This window comes from Rutidosis leptorrhynchoides, chromosome 5 (genome assembly GCF_046630445.1).
Source record: "Rutidosis leptorrhynchoides isolate AG116_Rl617_1_P2 chromosome 5, CSIRO_AGI_Rlap_v1, whole genome shotgun sequence".
Lineage (NCBI taxonomy): Eukaryota > Viridiplantae > Streptophyta > Magnoliopsida > Asterales > Asteraceae > Rutidosis > Rutidosis leptorrhynchoides.
Genome location: NC_092337.1, coordinates 81531111 through 81544819, shown reverse-complemented (window position 1 = coordinate 81544819; position 13709 = coordinate 81531111). Strand labels below are relative to the sequence as shown.

Genomic DNA, 13709 nt, shown 5'->3' with positions numbered 1-13709 from the left:
GCGGGAAGAAGGGCCACTACAAAACTGCGTGTCCAAACCAGGGAAATAATAATGGGCAAAGCCGTGGGAGAGTTTTTAACATTAATGCGGAAGAAGCTCAGGAAGACCCAGAGCTTATTACGGGTATGTTTCTTATCGATGAAAAACCTGCTTATGTTTTATTTGATTCGGGTGCGGATAGAAGTTATATGAGTAGAGATTTTTGTGCTAAATTAAGTGGTCCATTGATGCCTATGATTAATAAATTTTTACTCGAATTAGCAAACGGTAAATTAATTTCGGCAGATAAAGTATGTCGGAATCGAGAAATTAAACTGGTTAGCGAAACGTTTAAGATCGATTTGATACCAGTAGAGTTAGGGAGTTTTGATGTGATAATCGGCATGGACTGGTTGAAAAAGGAGAGAGCGGAAATTGTATGTTACAAAAATGCAATTCGCATTGTACGAGAAAAAGGAAAACCTATAATGGTGTACGGAGAAAAGAGCAACGCGAAGCTAAATCTTATTAGTAATTTGACGGCACAAAAACTAATAAGAAAAGGTTGCTATGCCATTCTAGCACACATTGAAGAAGTCAAACCCGAAGAAAAGAACATCAATGATGTTCCCATCGCAAAAGAATTTCCCGATGTATTTCCGAAAGAATTACCGGGACTACCTCCACATCGATTTGTTGAATTTCAAATAGATCTCGTACCAGGAGCTGCACCAATAGCTCGTGCTCCATACAGACTCGCACCTAGTGAAATGAAAGAACTCCAAAGCCAACTAAAAGAACTTTTAGAGTGTGGTTTTATACGACCAAGTACATCACCATGGGGAGCTCCTGTTTTGTTTGTCAAAAAGAAGGATGGTACATTCAGGTTGTGTATCGACTACCAAGAGTTGAACAAACTTACCATCAAGAATCGTTATCCACTACCAAGAATCGACGACTTATTTGATCAACTACAAGGCTTGTCAGTTTATTCGAAGATTGATTTACGTTCTGGGTATCATCAAATGCAGGTGAAGGAGGATGATATTCCAAAGACTGCTTTCAGGACGCGTTACGGTCATTACGAGTTTATGGTTATGCCGTTTGGATTGACTAACGCACCAGCTATGTTCATGGACCTCATGAACCGAGTGTGTGGACCACACCTTGACAAGTTTGTCATTGTTTTTATCGATGACATACTTATTTACTCAAAGAATGATCAAGAGCACGAAGAACATTTGAGAAAAGTGCTAGAGTTGTTGAGGAAAGAAAAACTGTACGCTAAGTTTTCAAAGTGTGCATTTTGGTTGGAAGAAGTTCAATTCCTCGGTCACATAGTGAACAAAAAAGGTATTCAAGTGGATCCAGCAAAGATTGAAACCGTTGAAAAGTGGGAAACCCCGAAAACTCTGAAGCATACACGCCAATTTTTAGGACTGGCTGGTTACTACAGAAGGTTCATCCAAGATTTTTCCAAAATAGCAAAACCCTTGACTACATTAACGCATAAAGGGAAGAAATTTGAATGGAAGAATGAGCAGGAGAAAGCGTTTCAATTGTTGAAGAAAAAGTTAACTACGGCACCTATATTGTCATTGCCTGAAGGGAATGATAATTTTGTGATATATTGTGATGCCTCAAAGCAAGGCCTCAGTTGCGTATTAATGCAATGAACGAAGGTAATTGCTTATACGTCCAGACAATTGAAGATTCACGAGCAAAATTATACGACTCACGATTTGGAATTGGGCGCTGTTTTTTTTTGCATTAAAGACTTGGAGGCACTACTTATATGGGGTTAAAAGTATCATATATACCGACCACAAAAGTCTCCAACATATATTTAATCAGAAACAACTGACCATGAGGCAGCGTAGGTGGATTGAGTTATTGAATGATTACGATTTCGAGATTCGTTACCACCCGGGGAAGGCAAATGTTGTAGCCGACGCTTTGAGTAGAAAGGACAGAGAACCAATGCGGGTAAAAGCTATGAATATAATTATTCGTACTAACCTTACTACTCAAATAAAGGAGGCGCAACAGGGAGTTGTAAAAGAAGGAAAGTTGAAGAATGAAATACCCAAAGGATCGGAGAAACATCTTAATATTCGGGAAGACGGAACCCGGTATAGGGCTGAAAGAATTTGGGTACCAAAGTTTGGAGATGTGAGAGAAAAGGTACTTAAGGAAGTACATAAAACCAGATATTCAATACATCCCGGAGCGGGGAAGATGTACAAAGATCTCAAGAAACACTTTTGGTGGCCGGATATGAAAGCCGATATTGCTAGATACGTAGGAGAATGTTTGATGTGTTCTAAGGTCAAAGCTGAACATCAGAAACCATCAGGTCTACTTCAACAACCTGAAATCCCAGAATGAAAATGGGAAAACATTACCATGGATTTCATTACTAAATTGCCAAGGACTGTAAGTGGTTATGATACTATTTGGGTAATAGTCGATCATCTCACCAAGTCAGAACACTTTCTGCCAATGAGAGAAGAAGATAAAATGGAGAAGTTGGCGAGATTATACTTGAAGGAAGTTGTCTCTGGACATGGAATACCAATCTCTATTATCTCTGATAGAGATGGCAGATTTGTTTCAAGGTTTTGGCAGACATTACAACAAGCATTGGGAACTCGTCTAGACATGAGTATTGCCTATCATCCACAAACCGATGGACAGAGTGAAAGGATGATACAGACTCTTGAAGACATGCTACGAGCATGCGTTATTGATTTTGGAAACGGTTGGGATCGACATCTACCATTAGCAGAACTTTCCTACAACAACAGTTACCACTTGAGTATCGAAATGGCACCGTTTGAAGCACTTTATGGTAGAAAGTGCAGATCTCCAATTTGTTGGAATGAATTGGGGGATAGACAGATTACGGGTCCAGAGATAATCCAAGAAACTACAGAGAAAATCATCCAAATTCAACAACGGTTGAAAACTGCTCAGAGTCGACAAAAGAACTACGCGGACCTTAAAAGGAAAGATATAGAATTTGAAATTGGGGAGATGGTCATGCTTAAGGTTTCGCCTTGGAAAGGCGTTGTTCGATTTGGTAAACGGGGGAAACTAAATCCAAGATACATTGGACCATTTAAGATTTTAGATCGTGTCGGACCAGTAGCCTACCGACTTGAATTACCTCAACAACTCGCCAATGTATATAATACCTTTCACGTCTCGAATCTGAAGAAGTGCTTAGCCAAAGAAGATCTCACTATTCCTTTAGACGAAATTAAAATCAATGAAAAACTACAATTCAGTGAAGAACCCGTCGAGATAATGGATCGTGAGGTTAAAAGGCTCAAGCAAAATAAGATACCGATCATCAAGGTTTGATGGAATGCTCGTAGGGGACCCGAGTTCACCTGGGAGCATGAAGATCAAATGAATCTGAAATACCCGTACCTATTTCCAGAAGATTCGTCAACACTTTCAACAGCTTAAAATTTCGGGACGAAATTTATTTAACGGGTAGGTACTGTAGTGACCCGAACTTTTCCATATTTATATATATTAAATGAAATTGGTATATTTACATGATTAAATGTTTTCAACATGTTAAGCAATCAAACTTGTTAAGACTTGATTATTTGAAATGTGCTTCATATAGATAATTGACCACCCAAGTTGACCGGCGATTCACGAATGTTAAAAATTTGTAAAAACTACATGATGATATATATATGGATATATATATGGTTAACATGAGATTATGATAAGTAAGTATCTCACTAAGTATATTAACAATGAGTGATATACATAAAAATGAGTTTATTGAATTAAGAAACTCGAAACGATATATATAACGATTATCGTTATATCAACGTCTTACTAAATACATATGAATCATATTAAGATATTGATACACTATGTTTAAAATGATAAAATGATAATTAAGTATATCATTAAGTGTGTTAACAATGAACTACATATGTAAAACAAGACTACTAACTTAAGAATTTCGAAACGAGGCATATATGTAACGATTATCGTTGTAACAACATTTAACTGTATATATATCATACTAAGATATATTAATATATCATAATATCATGATAATGTAATAATTTAACATCTATTTAGATATAATAAACAATGGGTTAACAACATTTAACAAGATCGTTAACCTAAAGGTTTCAAAACAACATTTACATGTAACGACTAACGATGACTTAACGACTCAGTTAAAATGTATATACATGTATTGTTTTAATATGTATTCATACACTTTTTGAAGACTTCAAGACACTTATCAAAATACTTCTAGTTAACAAAAATGCTTAAAATTACATTCTCGTTCAGTTTCATCAACAATTCTACTAGTATGCACCCTTATTCGTACTCGTACAATACACAGCTTTTAAATGTATGTACTATTGGTATATACACTCTAATTATTAGCTCTTAGCAGCCCATGTGAGTCACCTAACACATGTGGGAACCATCATTTGGTAACTAGCATGAAATATCTCATAAAATTACAAAAATATTAGTAATCATTCATGACTTATTTACATGTAAACAAAATTACACATCCTTTATATCTAATCCATATACCAATGACCAAAAACACCTACAAACACTTTCATTCTTCAATTTTATTCATATAAGTGATCTCTCTCAAGTTCTATCTTTAAGTTCTAAGTGTTCTTCATAAATTCTACAAGTTCTAGTTTCATAAAATCAAGAATACTTCCAAGTTTACTAGCTCACTTCCAATCTTGTAAAGTGATCATCCAATCTCAAGAAATCCTTGTTTTTTACAGTAAGATATCATTCTAAATCAAGGTAATACTCATATACAAACTTTGATTCAATTCCTATAACTATAACTATCTTAATTCGAGTGATAATCTTACTTGAACTTGTTTTCGTGTCATGATTCTGCTTCAAGAACTTTCAAGCCATCCAAGATCCTTTGAAGCTAGATCATTTCTTGTCACTTCCAGTAGGTTTACCTACTAAACTTGAGGTAGTAATGATGTTCATAACCTCATTCGATTCATTATATATAAAACTACCTTATTCGAAGGTTTAAACTTGAAATCACTAGAACATAGTTTAGTTAATTCTAAACTTGTTCGCAAACAAAAGTTAATCCTTCTAACTTGACTTTTAAAACCAACTAAACACATGTTCTATATCTATATGATATGCTAACTTAATGATTTAAAACCGAGAAACACGAAAAACACCGTAAAACCGGATATACGCCGTCGTAGTAACACCGCGGGCTGTTTTGGGTTAGTTAATTAAAAACTATGATAAACTTTGATTTAAAAGTTGTTCTTCTGGGAAAATGATTTTTCTTATGAACATGAAACTATATCTAAAAATCATGGTTAAACTCAAAGTAGAAGTATGTTTTCCAAAATGGTCATCTAGACGTCGTTCTTTCGACTGAAATGACTACCTTTATAAAAATGACTTGTAACCTGTATTTCCGACTATAAACTTATACTTTTTCTGTTTATATTCATAAAATTAAGTTCAATATGAAACCATAGCAACTTGAAACACTCAAAACGGATTTAAAACGAAGAAGTTATGGGTAAAACAAGATTGGATAATTTTTCTTGTTGTAGCTACGTAAAAATTTGTAACAAATCTATATTAATCATATCCTAGCTAACTTATATTGTATTATATGTATTCTAATATATTATGTAATCTTGGGATACCATAGACACGTATGCAAATGTTTTGACATATCATATCGACCAATGTATATATATTATTTGGAACAACCATAGACACTCTATATGTAGTAATGTTGGAGTTAGCTATACCGGATTGAGGTTGATTCCAAAAATATATATACTTTGAGTAGTGATCTAGCCTGAGACGTGTATACACTGGGTCGTGGATTTATCCAAGATAATATATATCGATTTATTTCTGTACATCTAACTATGGACAACTAGTTGTAGGTTACTAACGATGACAGCCGACTTAATAAACTTAAACTTAAAACATTAAAACGTATTAAAAATGTTGTAAATATATTTTGAACATACTTTGATATATATATGTACATATTTGTTATAGGTTCGTGAATCGACCAGTGGCCAAGTCTTACTTCCCGACGAAGTAAAAATCTGTGAAAGTGAGTTATAGTCCCACTTCTAAAATCTATTATTTTTGGGATGAGAATACATGCAATTTTATAAATATTTTACAAAATAGACACAAGTAATCGAAAATACTTTCTATGTTGGATTATCGAACCGAATATGCCCCTTTTTAGCTTGGTAGCCTAAGAATTAGGGAAATGACCCCTAATTGACGTGAATCCTAAAGATAGATCTATTTGGCCCAACAAGCCTCATCCGAGTTACGGATGCTTTAGTTCTTCGATTTACATATCCGATGAGAGCCCCGGAATGATGGGGATATTCTATATGCATCTTGTTAAGGTCGGTTACCAGGTGTTCAACATATGAATGATTTTTATCTCTATGCAGTTTGCGAAATGCCTGATATGAGATGTGCTATAAAAATGAAATCTTTGTGATCTATTATTATAATTTGATAATATTTAGGTTAAACCTATAACTCACCAATAATTTTGTTGACGTTTTAAGCATGTTTATTCTCAGGTGATTATTAAGAGGTTCCGCTATTGCATACTAAATTAAGGACAAGATTTGGAGTCCATGCTTGTATAATATTGTTTAAAAACTGCATTCGAAGACTTATGTTGATGTGTAATATTATTGTAAACTATTATGTAATGGTCGTGTGAAAAAATGCTATATTTTAGATTATCATTATTTGATAATCGTCGTAATATTTTAAAGGTTATGATTTGTTCTAAAATCAAATGCAGTCTTTGAAAAACGTCTCATATAGAGGTCAAAACCTCGCAACGTGGAACGTTTATAATCAATATGAACGGGACATTTCACTATACCCCCAACAATCGCCTTTGGATTCACACTCCTCACCCATCCTTTTGCAATCTTCTCAGAGTTTATAACGCTTTTTATATAAACTTCATCCCCGACCTAACATTTGGGTTTCAACAAACATTTATCAATGCCAAAAGGATAGAAAAACCATTAAGTTAGTAAATAAAAATATACCTTTAGACGATCAACAGTTGGTATAATGGTTGTTGTCAAAGATTGAACACATGAACCACCTATTGAACCATTTTTTTTTCATATAAAGCTAATAACCTTGCATTTTCAGCTTCAAGCTCTGCTTTTTCAGACTTTAATTGAGCATTCTCTCTATGAACAGCTGATCGACTAGGATTCAGTCCCCAAACATCCGACGCACGAACACCCAATCCATACATATCTGCATTACCATATTTTTGTTTACCCATTACCTTGGAAAAAACATCATACGGTCCAGGTGTATCAGTTGCATCAGCGGGAAGTGTTTCGCTAAGTTTCGTCATTTCTTCCTGCATTTAAAATAACAAACATAATAATATATACCCTGCTAAACTGCTGCGATCATGGCCACTGAATTGAACTGCACAGTTGCAAACCACATTTCAACATTCAACATAATTCTAATTGTAAGAAAATAACTTACAATTGCAGCTTTAGTATCACTGTTTTTAGCAGTGCCATCTTTGGAAAAACATCTTCGAAACATATCCACCCTACTTGGTTCTTTTCCCAAAGTTATCTGTTATAAATAAAATGTAATTAACTATTGACAATTAACTATGTATATTCAAATGCTATAGTATATTGATAATTTCCCATTTAAATTACCTTTAGTTCTTCACGAACTCTCGCATAACTCCTTTTGCCGGTCAATTGCAACATCCTCTTCTGAGCCCGATTGGCTTTATTTTTCTCGCTAAGAACCTGCAAAACAGAATTTAAATATCATAATATGAAAAAGTTAATGTTAAACTAAGTGAAAGATTATTTCATACCTTGTACTTTTCATTGTTCCAGTATATACAAAGTCGTTCCCAGTGTAATTTGGGTACTTCATTTGGAGTTGAATTTAGTTGATCCTGCAATGATAAAGATGGATCATAGTAGCATTCCTTTAATCTCGCCCTCCAGTTTTTGATTTTATGCCCGAATGACTTGAGAATCCATGGATCAGCAGTAGCTGGAATATCAAATTTTGTCTACAAACAAAACATGTAACATTAGAAAATATCAAGGCTTTAGGTATTATTAACACACAGATTTAAAAATATCTACCCTTAAGAAGTTCAACAGCGCTAGCTTGATATTTGAACCAACTTTATTCCACGGTTTATAAATTGGACAATACTTGCTAGTTCGCGTAAGGCTTCCCATGAAATGGGTGAGCTTAGTACTGTTTTTATTGATAGATTGTCCAAGTTCATTAACCACAATCGGAATTAGAATATGTCTCTTTTGTTTCCAAATTTTTCGCATAAGTGTTGGTCCTCTAACTCGTTTGCGATCAGCTACAAAATACGAGCACTTGATTTACAATCTATATGTATACATTTAACATGCTAATAAATGGACATGTTCAATCAAATTAACAAACCTGATTCTTTTTCTGCATCTACTTCAGCTTCTACATCTGCTTCAGCTTCTGCATCTGCTTCAGCTTCAGCTTCTGAGTTGTTCTGCTCGTCTCGGACAGTTTCATCATTCTCATTTAAATCTGCATAAGTGTCATGTGTATAAACGTAAGGGGGTATTGAAAGTTAGAATACATAACTTAATTGAAATATGCAAGCAATATATAACAAATAAACCTTCTTCACGCGCTGAATCATATTCATCTTGTAAATGAGAGATTCTATCGGTCCCAACTACATCTGCATCTATGTCATCTTCACTACTAACCATGTCATCATCATATCCAACATTTTGAAGACCAACCATATCTTCATCATCACTAATACCATCAGGAAAAACAAAACCTCCATCATCTATAACATCCTTCATACCATCTATATCTATATCTTCATCAAATCTTAAATTTTCCAGTTCAGAGTCAGAACTTTCATCATGAAGTTGTGTTTCATTAATGTCTGTAGTTTCAAAAAATGCAGAAAAGAAAAGTATCCAATTCAATATAGATATAATGATAATTGTTTCATAGATAGTATATTATAGAAAATAAGTGTAAAATGTAATTAAATGGTTAATGTAAACTCACCATTTGTGACCCTTCTAGTAGATATAGACTTTTTTCCATTAGCTTTAGCAACCTGATGACCACTTTTTTTAGGACCTTCAGCAGAACTTTCTACTCTATTATTTGTTACCCTCTTATCACTTACTTGTCCCTTTTGCATCAGGGTGTTTGAAGATGGTACATTGGAGGCACTAGGAATAGCAGAAACTCGTTTTCTTGATATATCAGCATATCTTGACATGGTATGTGGAGCAATGAACTTTGCCTTTGGTTTCTGTATAAATTGTCAAGTCGTTAAACATTATTTAACAGAATCAAATCATAATATCATTTTAGAGAAAAGCATATCATAATATCACAATATCAAAAATTTAGTCCAATACCTTTTTAGTAAGTTTCGCTCTTGTATCTACATTATCACGAGCTTGATGCTCATCAGCCTCACTCTCAAGTTCAGGATCAAACTCTGGATCTTTATTGTTAGAGTCCGATTGTTTCTTTGTCTTTTTCTTCGTTTTAGCAATATCGTTATTCAGCAACTCAACAATACGTTTTACTCCATGTTCCTTTAGTCTTTTTTCATTTTCTGCAATCCTAGCCCTTCGTTCATTTTCATATTCAATTGTCTGTGATTCATTTCCCCGTTGAGATGATCTAAGAACTTTCATCTTGTTTCCCACCATTGTTATTATCTAAAAATATTTAATAAACAAAAATTAGCAATCATATAAACAAAATCAGTTCCGTATATTGATCAATCATTTATATGAACCAAGCATACAGAGTCATAAATCACATACCAGTTTTTTTAATTGAAAATCAAATAGAAACCGCCTTGAGTTCTTGGGTGGAATATGAAACAGATTTGTGGTGCGACATCCCTTTTTATTGAATCACAATTCGATTTGGCGCCTATCATTTCACATCAAAAAAACAACCGCGTATTCAAAAAATTTGGATTGAAAAACCCCTTTACTCCAAAAAACCCTCCGTGAAAGAAGGATATACTGGCGAGATTGATGTTGACTTTAGTATTTGAGGATAAGTTATTGTGATTGAAGCCCCTCCTGCCCCTTGGACCACGCAATGGGGCGCAGCCCCCTTGACCCCGCCATTACCGTGCGCCAGTGTCTAGTTCACTCTTATGGGCGTGCACTCCGCACTCACCGAACCCATGTTAAGTATCACTAGTTAACTCCTGCTTTCTAGTAAATCACAATCAGCTAAAATGATAGTTGGATGACACTAAAACCACCAACATACACCCCTTGTCAATTCTTATTCTGACACTTTCACTGTCCGTTTTAATTATGGATTAAATCTACATTATGCTAAGTATATTTTCTTTTGTTTTAATATATTTTTATTTACATAAATTATATAGAGTACTATGATTTTGTCCCTTTTGTCTTTAAGTAAAAGAAACTATATTTTTTTACAAATTCTATTTTCCTTTGTCTTAAAATATATTTTTGCAATTTTCAAGAATATTTGGCCAAAATATAAAACAACAACAGCAAAACTCAATCCCACATAAGTGGGGTATGTGGAGGTAAGATTTAGATAATCTTTTCCTATCACAAGTCATTTCTCTATCCAGAGTAGAACACCCGAAGAGAGCAACTTACAAATTTTCGTATTATATGTAGCATCCGTCAACAAAATATGCGGAAATACACGAAATATTTCATATTGATGAGAACAATAATTTTAGTTTAAATAATTTTAACTTTTACTTTAGTCAAGTCAGATAATTTCAACTTTCACTTTTGTCAAGGCAAACAACGTCTTATAAACGTTCATTTTATATTACTATATTGCAAGTGTCCTATTATATTAACAATTAATAAGACCAAAAACAATTAACTGTCTTATAGAGTCATATATTTTAGTATTCATAATAAAAGTGTCATATAAATCATATGATTATTAAGACCTAAAAAATATTCGTCTTATCATAGTTTCAAAAGTGTCCTAAAATTTTACCTTCATATGACCTAACTAGCAAATGACCTAATATTGTACATTATAATAAGACTCAAAAACTATTAGTCTTATCAATGGGTTAAAGCATACGAAAATTTTACCTTGATAAGACCTTAAAAATAGATGACCTAGTATGTTACACTATTATAAAAGACTCACAAATAAATGTCGTTTTTAATTTGTTTCATATGACTTTCATATCAAGTGTCCTTTGAAAACATCTGATAATAGTTCCCCAAAATTTATATGTCATATCAATTAGCTTTTTAGGACACCACTTTGTAAACGTATCTCGTAGTGCAACCCATTTTCAAATGTCCTGTAAAAACTTAGTATAATAGGACCCCTATAAATCATGTGTCATATCAAATAGGACTTTAGGACAGAACTGTGTAAGCGTATCTTATAATGGGGCTTAATTTCTAAGTGTCATATTAAAACCTAGGATAATATGACCATAAAAACTCATGTGTCACATTAAATAGCTTTTTAGTACACCACTGTAAAACCGTATAGTTCTTTAGGACACCACTGAAAAAGTGTAAAGCTTTTTAGGACATCACTTTATAAGTGTATAGATTTTTAGGACATATTATAGCTTATTAGGACACCTCATTATAAGTGTATCTCATAATGGGACCTCAAATATTTAACCGTCCTAATAAATGGCTCGTTAGGACCCTAATTTACGGGGGTCCTAGGGAAAGGGTCCTATAAACTCACTTTTCTTGTAGTGTAGCTGGTGATTAGGGCATTTCTTCAGCAGGGTTTTGAATCGCTCCCATGCAGTATAAAGAGATTCATCATAACTTTGCTTGAAGTTAATGATGTCATTCTTCAGTTTAGTTTGTTTAGAATGAGGGAAATATTTGATTAGGAATTTAGTAGCCATCTCCGTCCATGACGTGATGGAATCTTTTTCCAGTCCTTCGAACCAAGTTTGAGCATGATGAGTGAGAGAATAGGGGAACAAGTATAGCCGAACTATATCTTGTACTATCTCTGGCTATTTGTAGGAGTTCGAAAGAGATATGAATTTATCAAGGTGAGAATTAGGATCGTCATTCGGTAATCCATGAAACTGACAGCTATTCTGAATGAGCTGGATGATGTGATGTTTTAACTCGAACGAGTGTCCTTGAATCTCTGGAAATCTGATTGGTCCTCCTCGACCTTCAATCGAGGGTTTGGTGTTTTCTGCTATAGTAACGCGTAACACCATTTTATTTCTGATTCGTGCTTCCTTGCGTGCTTTAGAGATTATTGTGTCTGGATTAGGTACGAATAGCAACGGCCCTGGTCTAGATCGGGTTTGGGTCATACACTAGGTACGCTTTTTTTTTTTTAATTTTTCGCAAATAAACTAAATTATAATAAGCTAAACTAATCTAATCTAATTCTTGGAAAATCTAATTCTAAGGTAATCTAATTTAATCTAAGGTAATCTAATTTAAGGTAGTCTAATCTAATTAACTAACTATCCTAAGGTTGAATATGTTTTTGGTTCTGGCTATTGATTCCCTGGAATTTCGGTAACAGAGCTTCGCATGAACTATTCAACAAATCCAAGTGGTCAGGCCGACTACGGAGAGGTAGGCTCCTTTTGGTCCCAATATAATTGGCGACTGTTCAGAAAATCCAATAACCAAGTCCGTGTATAATTGTCCTTCTTAGACACCACTAAATGCTTGTGAATAAGTTTGATAGAGAGCAGTATTGCCTGATACCAGTTCCCCGACAGCGGTGCCAAAAACTTAGTATCCTCCCGTGATATGGCCGAAACGGACGGTTTTTACTCGCGCAGTGTCGTCAGGCCGCAGCTCGCCATGATCAGCCACTCGTGGGAGGAAGGTACTGTTTTAAATTTATATTTAGCGGGGCCTAAATCTTACTACTCCTTATAAGTAAGGGAAGTATGACCTAGAGTCGTATTTTTGAGATATCAGTAGAATCGAACCTATATTTAAGCCTAAGATAGTTAGGGAGTAGTGAATATTTATTTTTGGGTTTTCTAATTTATAAGACAGATAAAGTAAATGCGATAAAATTCGAATTCAGATAAGGTTAAAGTGAGTACATACTATGACTTCATCAGTTATTCTGCCGAGATTATGGAATGCTGGCTCGTGAATAGGCAGAGGCCCTGTATTGATTACACTGGTCCTAAACACCCCTATCATAAGACATGTCACTGGGTACTGCGTTAGGCTTGAAGATTCTAAATAGACAGCAACGTCCCTTACCCCCGACGCCCGTGCAGTCTGACTACAGGCATACACGTTCAGACGGCTCATCCAATTGAGCGACTCGGTTGGGTGATGTATTAACATTCCAAAATGGTCTAAACTTTCTTAAGCATAATAGAATACATGGTTTACCATATCCGAGAGATGTGATGTGCTGCAATGCTTTCGTTAATGATTGGTAAAAGATAGTTAGGCCCTTAAAAAGAGTTCAACCATAAAGAACACCATGGCCAAGTCAAGCTGACTTCCATGAACAAGTTCGGTTATCTTAACGGTCCAAACCTTTATGTGTCTAAACAAACAGCTCCTTAATTAACTAAGAATCCCTCAAGCGGGGTGCAATGCTTGAGACCGCGTTATAGTGCAGTG

At 34.7% G+C, this 13709-nt stretch overlaps 1 non-coding gene across 1 annotated transcript; it reads left to right on the top strand.

Moving 5' to 3' along the window:
- Positions 1-11831: 11831 nt before the first annotated feature.
- LOC139850801 (small nucleolar RNA R71) lies at positions 11832-11938 on the top strand. Its single transcript, XR_011760181.1, has one exon. It is a non-coding gene; the product is annotated as a small nucleolar RNA R71 (small nucleolar RNA).
- The last annotated feature ends 1771 nt before the right edge of the window (positions 11939-13709 follow it).